Raw genomic sequence first — 14836 nt, 5'->3', positions numbered from 1 at the left:
GGGAAGGAGGATGACAGCTGGGTGTGGAGTGTGAGAGGCTGCCAGAGATCAGGCAGCGTGGAGTATAACAGCGGGGTGTGGAGTGTGAGAGGCTGCCAGAGATCAAGCAGCATGGAGAGCCACCAAGAGGTGACCACTTAAATTCATGACTACATTTTTTCTGTTTCTGAGAGACAACGTACACACTCCTAGTCAGTCTCTCATCCTCCATCCTCTCCACATGGCCAAACCATCTCAATGCAATATTCTAGTGCTAATCTAATGTTACAGCTTGATGGATAAATAGGCAAGTAGAAGGCATCAAGATATAGAAACAAGCAAACGAAGCCGATCTTTAACAAGGGACTGACCTCCTGAGCCTCTACTGACCACCCCACTGCCATCTTGCATCTGAAAGGGTGTGGTCTTGAGGTAATGTGATAAGTGGTTTATTATTATTATTATTATTATTTATTTATTTTGCTGTTTTATTAGTATTGTCATTATCATTATTTATTTATATTTTTGAGTGTAGTGTTAGTGTTAGTATTATTAGTATAAGATGTTATTATTGTTATTAGTGTTAGTGTATTTATTAGTGTTATTAGTACAATGTTGTTGTTATTATTATTTTTATTATTATTTTTATTTTGTATCATCATCATCATCATTATTATTACCTGTGCATCAAATAATAATATACTTTACATTATTATTGCTATTATTATTACATATTATTGTCATCATCATCATCCAGACCTTTCCCACCCTAGGGCAGGGTGATGAGTAACAATGTTCAGACAGCCCAGATTTTCCCAATCAAGTGGGTCACGCTCCCATTCACTCATCATTCATGCCCCCGGAATCCTGGCGCTATCGGATATGCCAAAAACATTCACCACGTTCTGTAGCTTCATATAAACATCGTCAGCCTCTCGCTTTCCATCCTCTCCACGTGGCCAAACCACCTCAGTGTGTTTCTCCTAACACTTCCTCTCACATCAGTATCCACACCACAATGCTCCTTCACTTCCTCATTTGTCAGTCTGTCTCTCCATGTAACTCCACATCCACACCACAATGCTCCTTCACTTCCTCATTTGTCAGTCTGTCTCTCCTTGTAACTCCACACCACAACGCTCCTTCACTTCCTTATTTGTCAGTCTGTTTCTCCACGTAACCCCATGTGCTCCTTTCAAATAACTCATTTCCACAGCTCTCACTCTTGACCTGTGTCCCTCCAACAAGGTCCAAGCTTCACTTCCATACGTTAGAGTCAGTATCACAATACTGTCATGTAGTAACTTTTTCACTTCCATGCTCACTTCCCTGTTTCTTACCATTGCTTTCAAAGAACCAGCAACCTGTCTTCCTTTCAAGCACTTCACCCTCTAAATTTCCATCCTTTTTCATCACACTACCCAAGTACTTAAACGCACTGAAATTTTCCACGTCATCCTCTTCCAGCCTCACTGTACATTCACTGACTTCACTTCTCTCAAAGACCATAACTTTACTCTTCCCTACATTCAACTTTAGATTCCGTTTCTTACACAGTCTCCCAAACTCATTCACCAAACCTTGCAGTTCCCCTTCCTCTTCACTTAACAACACAGTATCATCTGCAAACAACAGCTCAGGGAGTTTCCAAACACTGCCCTCTCTCGTTAGGACTGCACCATCATCCACTGCCCTTTTTCACAATCGTTAAATCAAAATTGTGTATAATTTTTATTGATTATATAAGCAGTTTTTCTGTCTGTTTGCATACCAGAATTTTTGGGTAGTTTATCTTTGTCTGTCCATCTGTCTGTGTCTATCTGTCTATTTTGTGACCCTACCTAACCTTATTCTTCGGTAGGAAAAGAGGTCTGGATGATGATGGTAATGGAGATGATAGTATAGTTGTGGCATATGAGTCAAAAGTTGTCATTATTGTACTCAGGCAACCTACTTGTTGACAGTTCGTCCAGTTTCATGCTGTATTATACGCAAATCATATTATCATCATCAACATCTGGATCTCCTTTCCCAGGTGGGAAAGGAGATCCAATCCAACGGGCCAAGCTTCCATTCACTCATCATTCAAGTCCCCGGAATCCTGGCTTTATCTGATACGCCAAAAACATTCACCAATTTCTGTAGCTTCACATAAATGAATCCAATAGAGTCAATCTGGATGCTGTCACATTAAAAGGGATGCCAAATCCCTGATCATGCACCTCCATTCACTGAGTAACACGTGTTTGTTGTAATACGGTCAGCATACTGCAACAGGTCACATCAACAACCGGCAAAACTCGAGCTCACTCAGAAAGTCAGCTGGTCTGGCGATGAAATTTGAAAGTTGCTTGCGGTCACGTCACCCGCCGAATTCACCACGATTGTGTGGCTTACATCCGGGTATCGTCCTGGGCACACTCAAGGCCGTAGGGTTCAGTGAAAATTTATTGGTTTCGCAATTTTATCGTAGGTACGGCTTAAGGAATGTGATGGTAATGAGGGTTCTGAGGGAGGAAATCTTAACGTCAAATAATCAGGAAAATACAGAAAACAAACTAGATCTTAAAACCATGAGAACAGTCAGCAAAATACAGAGGACAAACTAGATCCTAAAACCATCAGAATAGTCAGGAAAAAACAGAAGACAAATTACTGTAGATCTTAAAACCATCAGAATAGTCAGGAAAAAACAGAAGACAAATTACTGTAGATCTTAAAACCATCAGAATAGTCAGGAAAATACAGAAGACAAATTACTGTAGATCTTAAAACCATCAGAATAGCCAGGAAAATACAGAAAACCATCAAAATAGGCAGCAAAATACAGAAGACAAACTAGATCGTAAAACCATCAAAACAGTCAGGAAAATACAGAAGACAAACTAGAGGACTATGAATTGGTTTGGTCTGGTCCTTAGGCTGTATGCTGATGTGAAAATTCATGGGTTTCACAATTTAAGGGGACAAAGTGGAATGAAAATGTTTGCTAATCAGAAAAAATTACTCTTTCATCTGTGTACTTGTAAGTTAGCATTCAGTTCCACATTCTTCATTCGAGATCGCTCTTCCCAACACATTTCCTACCGATTGAGCATGCCGTTATTGGTTCTTTCTCGTGCCTCACCGACCTCTACCTTACACTCATATGGGTTTTGCAGTTTTAGGGAACAGAATGAAACAAAAATGTTTACTAATCAGAGAGGAAAAAAATGCTTTCATACGTGCGTTCTCATAAGCGTCCCTGATCGTTTTGTCCGTAAGTCAATTTGGCCGTATTGTCCAAACTGACAAACAGCCGAATCACTTAACGTCCTAAATAACATACAGCCTAAATTGAATACAGATGACTTTGCTGAAGTTAGGTAAGATTAGGTTAGGTTGGTACAGTTTTATGTAATTTTCTCACTCGTAAGCCCAAGCATCTCATGACCTAGAGCTTCTGGGGGCGTACATGTCTTGTGGCCGAAACTCCAAACGACCTAAAGTTGTAACAACCTAATGGAATCACTGCTGAATATAATACGGCCTCATTCTCCCTGATTCCTCCAGAGTTAGTGTTCATTTCCAAATTTTTCATTCGATTTCGCTATCAGTCTTTCTCACGTCTTGCCAACTTTACCCCACACTCATATGGGCTTTGCAGTTTTAAGGAATGAAATGGAACAAAAATGTTTGCTAATCAGAAAAAAATTACCTTTCATCCATATGTTCTTGTAAGTTAGCATGCAGTTCCACATTCTTCATTCAGTTTTGCACTATCAGTCCTTTCTTGGGTCACTCCAAGTTCTACCCACTCTGTGCAGCAAGATTGCGTGTGTGTAAGAGAGAGAGAGAGAGATAGTAAAGGAGTTAGAGGATGGAAAGAGGCAGGTGGAAATTATACCCAAATTTGAGATAGTAAAGGAGGTAGAGGAGGGAAAGAGGCAGGTAGAATTGGCAAAAAGGCATGGAAGGACAAGGAGCAGATAAAGAAGATCGTACTGTTTGTGGAAACCCTAGTGATACGAACGTGGTGGCAGTGAATGTTCGTAATGTTCTCGTGAGGCTGACTGAGAAGCGTATCGGGCATTATGTGGAGCGTCAGAGAAAGAACAACCATATGGTGTCTGTCGGAAATATGCTGGGAAGCGCAAAATCAAACAAAGAGTGTAAAACTGAATGCTAACTTACGAAACCACGTTGACAAAGAAGTAATTTTTTTATGGCTGGCAAACATTTTTATTCCATTTTTTCCCCCCAAACTGCGAAACCCATAAATTTTCGCCTAAGAGTACGGCTTTATGTCCCATCCGAAGGCCACATGATGCAAGAGAAGGCGAATCTTTTAAGACAACAACAACATTGGGGTTGGGGAGCGGGGAGAGAGTGCTGGAGAGCTGCGCATCAACAACACAAGGGTGCCCAGTCCAAATTTTGTTTTTATTAATGCTATTATTATTACCAGTAATGTTTATAATTATAATAGTTACAATAGAGGTTTGGAAGTTTGTGAGGCTAGGGAACTGACAAGAAATCGAGCTGGCTGGATGAATGTTGTGAGAATTGCATGATCAGGGATTTGGCACCCCTTTTTAACGTGACAGCCTCCGGATTGACTCTCAGATGTGTTCATGTGAAGCTACAGAATGTGGTGAATGATTCTGGCGTATCGGATAAAGCCAGGATTCCGGGGACTTCAATAGTGAGTGAATGGAAGCATGGCTCATTGGATTGGGCAAATTTGGGCTGTCTGGACATTGCAACTCCTCACCATGCCCTAGGGTGGGAAAGGAGGGCTGGATGATGATGATGATGATATCTCTCAGTGTTTTACCTGATAGTGGGTATAAGCAGGGGGTAATTTATGTGGGTTAGGGTGGTAAGGGGGGGTAAGAGTGTTTTGGAAAGTCGCCAATGCAAACTGTACCGTCATACATGTAAACATATTGAGCAACGCAGGTTTGAGTAGCACGATCTTTGTCCAGGCCCTATTGTCCACGGTACTCGACAGTTCATTGTACACGAATATTATTATACACGGAGATTATTTTACGCGAATGTTATTATACACGTTTATTATTATACACAAATATTATTATACATGAACATTATTATACAAGAACATTATTATACTCGAATATTATTATACATGAATATTATTACAGTATACACGAATATTATTATAAATGAATATTGTTATACACGAATATTATCATACATGAATATTATTATACACGAATATTATTGTACACAAATATTATTATACACAAAGATTATTACAGTATACATGAATATTATACATGAACATTATTATACACTAGTGTTATTAATCACACGCATACATACGTGAAATGAAACGCGCTGTTGACGGATAGGTTGCCAGGGCTCAGTAGCAACACCATCAGACTCAGGTGCCAATGCGATGATGATGATGATGATTTTTCACTGGTAATGCCATATTATGTGCATTTTTCAATATTTATTTATTATTATTATTATTATTATTATTATTATTATTGTCTTATTATTATTGTAGTATGCAGAGTATGTACAGTATATTATAATGTATGTAGAATGTATGTTTGTATTGCAGTATGTAGGATGATGTATATATTTTTATTAGTTTATCGTATGTATTTATTTTTATGTAGTGCCATTTTATTATTTTGTGTAGTATAAAGTAGGATTTTTATTTCTAGTATGCAGAATAGATAGAGTTTTTATTGCAGTATATTGTTTGCTGTATTTGTTATTATTATTATTATTATAGTATAGAGTATGATTTTTATTTCTAGTATGCAGAATAGATAGACTTTATTGCTGTATGTAGTAGTCTTTATTTAATATTAATAAAGTATTGTGTTGTGTTTTATTTCTAGTATAAACAGCAGTTATTATTATTATTTATAGTATAGGATTTTTATTTTTTTAGTATGCATTGTGTATAGCCATGCCTTGGATATTGGATTTGTGGATTGATTTGACTAATAATCAAGGAGACTCATTTTAACAAAGATCCCTAACTCCTTTTTGCACACTTCTTAGCCAGAATGGAGGGTTGATATGACTAGTAACCAAGGAGACTCATTCCTAAACAAAGATCCATATCCCCTTTTTTACTCACTTCCTAACCAAAATGGAGGGTTAGTTTGACTAGAAACCAAGGAGACTCATTCATACTCCTTGCAGCTCAATTGATGGCCAGGTGTAGAGAGATTGGATATATTTGACTAGTAACCAAGGAGACTCATTCCTAAACAAAGATCTATAATTCCTTTTTGCTCACTTCTTAGCCAAAATGGAGGGTTGATTTGACTAGTAACCAAGGAGATTGATTCTTACTCCACACCACACCATTCAGTTTAGAACAAGGGCTGGCTCTATGCATTTTTTTTTATTTTCTAGTATATAGATATATTTTTATTGCAGTATGAAGTATGATTATTTTTGTTAATGTAGTGTGTATTGTATGTTATTTTTTGTAGTATGAAGTGTTAGTTACTATTACTATTATTTTATTATTATTATCATTATTATTACTATTACTCTTATTATACATACATTATTTGCAGTACTAGTATGATCATTATTATTATTATTATTATTATTATTAGAGATGTACCGATGTATTGGAATTGGTGGTATCGGCCCATTTTTAGCGTATTGGAATCGGTATCACTGATTTTCAGCCGATACTAGCAATACTTAAAAGGAATTTAGTGCGTAGCATATCACTCACTGGAAGTTATTTTATTGAATAGAATTTGGATGTTTATTGGGATGAAAAATAAATTAATGGTAATACCCAGTAATTTAGTATCATTATTTCGAGGGAGGGGGAGGCCGAAGATGAGATGAAGGGATGGGGTGGAGAGGTATATGAGAGAGAGGGGTGTGAATTGGGAGCAGGGCAGTGAAATGGCGGGGGACAGGGTGACGTGGAGGCGATTGTTTGTGGCCACCCCATATAGGATTGAGGCGTCTGGCGATAGATAGATAGATATTATTTTGAGTACATGGGTGCGAAGTGGTTTAATGACAAACTTGAAAAGAAGAATGTCTCACTAGTATGGGCAACGGCCTAACAGATTGGTCTCCAGTACACTGGTATTGGTAGTAATATCAATATCAGTCCAGTTTTGTGGTATCGGTATCGGTCAGAATTTTGGTATCAGTACATCTCTAATTATTATTATTATTATTATTATTGTCATCATTATTACTATTATTATGCAGTATTTTTTGTAGGATGTAGTTGTATATTATCATTATTATTGCTATTTTTATTATCATTATTATTATGCATGTATTTTTTGCAGGATGTATGATTATTATTATTATCATTCTCATGCATATATTATTTGTAGTATATATTATTATTATTACTGTATTGTGCATATTTTAAATATAGTATGAACAGCAATATTTCCGAATTTGGGGAAAGATTTTTAGTTAATATATGGACCTTAGTGAGAGAGGCCAGCGACATGAAAGTTATAATGATCGTCAAGAAGAGGTGACTAGTTCGGGAAAAGTTTGACGACGTACCTGATACCAATCGACACCTAACAACCTAATTAGAGAGGCTAACAATGTATGAGAATTACATTGATTGTTAAGAGGTGACTAATTAAGGAAAAGGCTAATGACGTACCTGATAACGCCGCGCAGTGAACTACTTGACCTAATTAGAGAGGCTAACGACATGCCAGATAATTAATGTATTGACCCTAATTAGAGGGGTTAATGATGTATGGGAATTATAATGATCATTAAGAGGAAACTAATTAGGGGAAGCTTTAATGACGTACCTGATGAGGGGTTAATGATGTATGGGAATTATAATGATCATTAAGAGGAAACTAATTAGGGGAAGCTTTAATGACGTACCTGATACTTAACATTGCCCAATGATCTACTTGAACTTGACCTAATTATACCTAATGGTTATTAAGAGAAATGTAATGACCTTGAGTTAATGATGATTCGTGTAGTAATTAGGGGACAGGCTAATGACCTCCCTGATATTTATTGCCGCCTAACAACCTACTCGGCTGGTTCATTGGATATCTTGTGGAACTTCGTGTGTGTGTGTGTATGTATTTACCTATTTGTAGTATACAGGAATTGAGGTAAGCTTGTGTTGTCCTGTCTCCATATCTTGTATTGATTATCTCATTGCTCATTTTATATGTCCAGTGCGGTCTTTTTCACTCATTCCCATTTCTAATACATGACACTTCTTGGCATTAACTTATGGATTGTGCAGTTACCTTCCCCTCCCATCCCACCCTGTGGTGTGCAAAAAATGAAGGGACCTTTTTTTTTTTTTTTTTTTTTATATATATATATATATAAATCAATCAATTAGTCATTTCCTGTGGCACCCCACGGGATGCATAGGGCCTCGATGACCTTTCTCCACCAATATTTGTCTCTTGCCATCTCCCTCAGGGCCCACCAACATTCCTCTACCGCTTCTCTTTTCATTGTCCTCAACCAGGTTTCCCTCGGGCTACCTCTGCCTCTTTTATTATGAACTTGAAGATAAACATCCAGGGCATCATCTGGTGAAAAATAAAAAATAATAATAAATCTCTCTGTCTTTGCGTAGGGCCCTCTTTTTCTTTCCATCTTTGCGTAGCGCCATGCATAAGTGGAGTAGGGCTGGAGTAGTTAGTGGTGAGGCACGGCCAGCACAGCCTGAGCTGTGGCTTGCAATGTGACACTACCCAGCCTGAGCCATGGCTCGCACTCTGCGGGTTAAAATCAATTTTCCCAGTCTGGCTCCAGCTGTGGAGTTTGTCCAAGTCCTCTTGCAGTTTTTTACAACTATCAGTACCTTTAATATGTTTCTTGACTTTAGCATCATCTGCGAACTTACTCATATAACTATTTAAACCCCTCTGGCAAACAATTTACATATATCTGAAACATTATTGGGGCTAAGACAGAGCCCTGGGGTACTCCACTAGTCACGTTTCTCCATTGTGACACTTTGTCTCTTATAACGTCTCATCTGCCTTCCTATCAAATAATCTCCCATCCACCTTAATAGTTTCCCATGCACCCCTCCAAAGGTCTTCAACTTCCTCAGCAGTCTCCTATAGGGCACCCTGTCAAATGCTTTCTTGAGATCAAGATAGACACAATCTGCCCATCCCTCTCTCTCTCTAGTATGACGTCTGTTGCCCTGCTGTAGAAACTTAATAGGTTGGTAATGCAAGATCTTCCTTCCCTAAAACCAAATTGTCTTGGTGTTATCACTTCATTTTCTTCTAAATACTTTATCCATCTTTTTCTAATAATTTTCTCACAGATTTTACAAACAATATTAGTAGGTGATACAGGTCTGTAATTGAGTGGATCTTCCCCGTCTCCTCCCTTGAAGATTGGCACAATACTTGCCCTTTTCCAATCTTTAGGTAACGGCCCATTTTCCAGTGAGGTCTGGACGATGACATAGAGAGGCCACACTAACTGGTCTGCACATTCATTCAGGATCCATCCAGCCTCACCATCTGATCCCATTGCTTTCCTTACATCCAAATCCCTCATCAGTTGTAGCACCTCATTCACGTCAACTGTAATTTCTGCCATTCCCGTCATCCTGGGTTCCATTTCAGGTTCCCTTAATTCGTCTTCCAACACTTAGACTGACAGCAGCTTGTTGTTCAATATTTCGCACAATTCTTCGTCTATTTCGTAAGTTTCATCACCATCCCTTAGTCATATTATACTGTCCTTAACTTTCATTTTACCATTTACCAACCTATAAAATAGTTTCTGCTCTTTTTTACATTTAGTTACAATATCTTTTTCATATTTCCTTTCTTCCTCTCTCTGCACCCTTACATGTTCATTTCTTACTTTCTTATACTCCTCCCAAGCCCTTTCACTATACCTTCTTGTCACTTTATTCCATGTTTTTTTTCCTTGCCACGCGTGCCATTCTACATCTGTTGTTAAACCATTCTTTCTTCCTTTCCACTGCTGTGGAGAATTTTGGGACATATATTCTAACTCCTGTTTTATATGCTTCTATCAAAAATTCACATTTCTCATCAACATATGAGGTTGTATTCATTTTACTCCAGTCTGCATTTTAGAAAAAAGTTTTTCAGGGAAGCAAAGTCTGCCTTCCTATAATTGTATCTATTTTCTTTGTGTTTTTTCATCCCTTTCTCCTTCCCTTACTCCCGCCACTTCCATCTCAATAACCAGATGATCACTTTTACCAGAGGGACATTGGTAGGTAGTCGAGCCTTCATGGTTCATTGTCATCTCTAATTCTTGTATTTTCATTAATTGGGTTAACATGTTTTCCATCACCAAATCCATTAATTTATTTCCCCATGATTCCTCATTGTTCCCGGCATCCATACTTTCCCAATCAGCTTCACCATTAAAATCTCCCATTATTATTATTATTCTATTTCTTCATTCAGTTAACATCTTTTCTTTACTAATGGATTCTCGTATTAACGGCTCATAATCTTTTGTCCATGCCCTAGTTTTGGGGGGCATATAAAATACTATTACATCTATTTTTTCTCCATAACAGTCCTCCACTTCAGTTCCCCAAAGTTCAGCCATTGTATTTTCAATTTCTGTATTTTTTGCTCTTAGGTCATTACAGGTTAAAATCATTATGCCTCCCCCAAACTTGCTTTCTCTATCCTCCCTCCAGATACTATAATTTTTCCATCCAAATAATTTTGTATCAACATCTCAGGCTATATTTGTCTCCACCAAGCAAACAGTTTCAGATTCTTTTCATTTATATAGTCTCCAGTTTCCCCTTTCTTAGATATTAACCCATCCACATTACTATACATGATACTTACATTTACTGCCCCTGATTTATCTTTACTCATTCTTCACTTTTTCGTATTCATATCCAGCCATCTTGTTTCCTTCACTTCTAGTTCCTCACATACCACTTCCTTACTTTCATATCCATCACTCTCCAAAAAAAAATTTTACATTCTTCGTCTGTCCTGTCATTGTTTTCCTTGTTCCTTCAAAGATTTTAAAACTTCTCTTTCTTCTTCATTCAGATCTTTTCTTACTATAATATTTTCCATCCCTGCCTCTCTACTTAGTTTCCAGGTCACTTTAAGTATATTGTTTACACACTTTCTGACAACAACTAAACTCTCATTGGTCTTGCTTCTCCTTTCTTATATGGCCCTATCATCCTTACTTCCTCAATTTCTTTTTCTCACTTGTTTCCTTCAGGGTTGATCTTGCCCAGTATTTTTCTCCTTTGATTCGAGTCTCTCTCAAGTCTCACAGATCTGACCTTTTCTTCCTCCTCCCATTCCAAATATTACCACACATCTATTCCTTTCCACTGTTTCTCTCACTGTTTTCTCGTCTTCATCATCATCCAGACCTTCTTTCTCACCCAAGGGCAGGATGAGGAGTAACAGTGTCCAGACAGCCCAATTTTGCCCAGTCCGGTGGGCCACGCTTCCATTCACTCATCATTCAAGCCCCCAGAATCCTGGCTGTATCAGATACGCCAACAACATGCACCACGTTCTGTAGCTTCACATAAACGTATCCAAGAGTCAATCCGGACGTGCCACGTTAAAAAGGGGTGCCAAATCCTTGATCGTGCGCTTCTCCTCTCAACATTCATGCAGCCATCTTGATCTTCTGTCAGTTCCCTAGCCTCACCGACTTCCAAACCTCTCTTCGTCACACACTCATCCACCATATCTCTCCACCTTCTTGGCCTACCTCGCCTCCTCCCTCCTTCAAATTCACTCAGATATACCTTCTTCACCACTCTGTTGTTATCCATTCTTTCCACATGACCATACCATCTTGGTACACACGCTTCGTTTCTGCTGTCCACCGACTTCTTCACTCCACACCTTTCACGAATCACATTATTTTGTATCCTATCCACCCTCTGTACTCCACATACATTCCTCAGCAGTCCCATCTCCACTGCTCTTACTCTTGACTTTTCATTTTCATGCCACACCATAGTCTCGTATCCATATGTTAAAGTTGGCACTAACTCTCCTTCATGTAAGCCTCATGCAGCTGCAACACTCAAGCCTCTGTTTCTTATCAAGGCCTTCATTGCACCAGCTACTTTACATCCTTGTGTCACTCTACTTTCAACTTCTGTTGCACATTTTCCTCTCTTTTCTATCACTGTACCCAGGTATTTGAACTCTCACACCAATTCCAGTCTCTCTGCATTCACTGTAACATCACACTGGGAGTCACCTTCTCTCTCAATAACCATCACTTTACTATTTTCTACATTTACTCTTGAGGCACGACGCTCACAGACATCAGCAAAACTCAGCACTAGCCTACCAAGTTCCTGTCCGATACTTGCAAGCAGTACTGCATAGTCAGCATACAACAGATTTGAGATATTCCATCCGTCACCATTCATTACCAACGCCATCCCTCTCTCCATTACTTATGTTTTTATTTCTCTCATCACCTCATCCATATATATATGTTGAACAACCACGGGGACATCACACAACCTTGTCACACACCCACACTAATCGTGAACCATTCACTTAGATGCCCATTAAGCCTTACACATGCTTCACTACCATCATAAAAACTCTTGACAGCACCTAGCAGCTTACCATCTACACTGTACATGTGCAGAACTTTCCACAATCCCTCTCTGTCTACTTTGTCGTATGCTTTTTCCAGATCCATGAATGCCATAAACACCTTATAGTCCTTCTCACAAGCCTTCTCTGCTATCTGTCTCACTGCAGATATTTGATCCACACATCCTTTGCTACTCCTAAAGCCACCTTGTTCATCACTCACTAGGGCATCTGATATCTACCTTACTTTATGATAATTCTTCCATATGCCTTCCCTACCACACTCAGTAAACTTATGTCACGATAATTTTTGCACTCACTCCGCTCACCTTTATTTTTGTACAGGGGTGCAATCTTTCTCTTTCTTCATCATTTTTTTCACTACATTTTCTTCCATTTTTTCTTGTTCATTTCCCTTTCTTCCTGAATGATTTCCCTTAAGCAGACCAATTCTTTCTGTTCTTCCACGTGTGCCCACTTAGCCTTTTGCTCTTCTGACACACTGCTCACCTTCTTCATTTTGTTACTGCTTTCTTCTAATTTTCTTCTTAATTCGATATTTTCTCATTTCAAATTCTAAATCTCCTGGTTCGTCTCATTGGTCTGTATCAGACTCTGTAGTGCTTTTGGTATTTTCAGGCATGTTTCTTGATATTAGATCCTCCACTTTCTTTTCTGGTTCACTAAATCTCATAATCACTGTTTTAACTAAATCCATCACACTCATTTCACTGTCAAATCTTGGAAATTCAGGTCCCTCGATGTTTACATTGTTGGACATGTTTGATGGTTGGTTACAGTACTAAACAGCTGTTACCAAGATTCCTGTAAACATGTATACTTACTGACAATAGCTCTTTACATTTTTGGTAGACTGTATTTTAAACTTAAGACTATAGGAGACAGGACAAACATAATTCCTGAAAACTACTTAAGGTTTGCAGAGGTGGTTGAGGCACATCCGTTTGCTCTGGCTGGTCCGGTGTGTGTGTGTGTGTGTTAGAGAGGGAGGGGGCGGAAGGGAACAGAAGGAAGAAAGGCATGAAATAATAAGGAAGGAGATTTGTGTGTGTGTGAGAGAGAGAGAGAGCGCGCGGGGGAGGGGGAGACCAAAGGAAGGAAATTGTGTGTGTGTGTGTGTGTGTTAATCACCTGAAATATGCAAAATAAATCTCTCATGAGGAAGTTTTAGGGAGCCTGCAGGGGCACATAGAAAAAACCTGTGAAAAAATGTAAGAAAAAAATAATGAAATTTTTTTCCTTTTTGACAATTTAAAATGAAAATAAAAATGTGTATTGAATAATATATATATATATGTATATATTTTTTTTTTTAAGAAAATGGCGAATAAAAACTGAAAAAAAGGCAAAAGTATATAATAACAGTATAAAAAAATATATATATTGGATAACAAAAAATAATGAAGGAAAATATATTATGGAAAGAAAGTATCAGTAAAAGTACAATTTGATTTTTTTTTTTTTTTTTTTTTTTTTTATTTATTTTTTTTTTTTGAAAGTGTAAATAATGAAAAAAAATATAATGGAAAAAATTGAATGAAAAAATGAAAAACTGACATTAGTATATATAACAAAGTGGGAGAAAAATGTAACAGAAAATGGAGAAGGTTTTGAAAATTTGACAAAATAAAATGTATTGAAAATTGTGAAAAAGTTTAATATGAAAAATGAAAAAATTTTAGAGAGAAACATATTGGAAAAAAAAAAATATTGGAAAAAGTAACAAAATGGAAAAGTTTTTGAAAATATAAAAGAAATGGATAAAAATTTGAATGTAAAATATAATAAACGTACAAGATGGTCCCAGAAGAACACTGGCATAGGAAGTGTTATTATTATTATTGGTATTATTACTATTATGATTGTTATTGCTACTACTATTATCATTATTATTATTATTATTATTATTAGCTTATTGCACAGCATCAGAAAGAGACAATACTACAGCTCTACATCCATTCTGTAGCACTTCTTCGTGACTAGCATCATATTCTAATGTTAATTGTTACAACTCAGCACTTAATATGGAGAGATGGCAATTTTAGGCCAGCTTAGAGTGAAAAGATTGTAGTAGAGGTGAATGTTATATGAGTGTGAAATATATAAACACCACACACACACACACACACACACACACACAATGAACATTATTGTATGCATCCCACGTATTAGGAAGAGAGGGAGTAGGTTGATTACATTCGAGAGTCAGGGAAAGAGCAACTATTTTGTGGTCGGGACAGCTGGTAAGCAGTTAG

Source organism: Coenobita brevimanus, chromosome 113, assembly GCF_032717465.1.
Source record: "Coenobita brevimanus isolate Jiangsu-jjx chromosome 113, ASM3271746v2, whole genome shotgun sequence".
NCBI classification, from domain to species: Eukaryota; Metazoa; Arthropoda; class Malacostraca; order Decapoda; family Coenobitidae; genus Coenobita; species Coenobita brevimanus.
Note: the sequence above shows the minus strand (reverse complement) of the source record.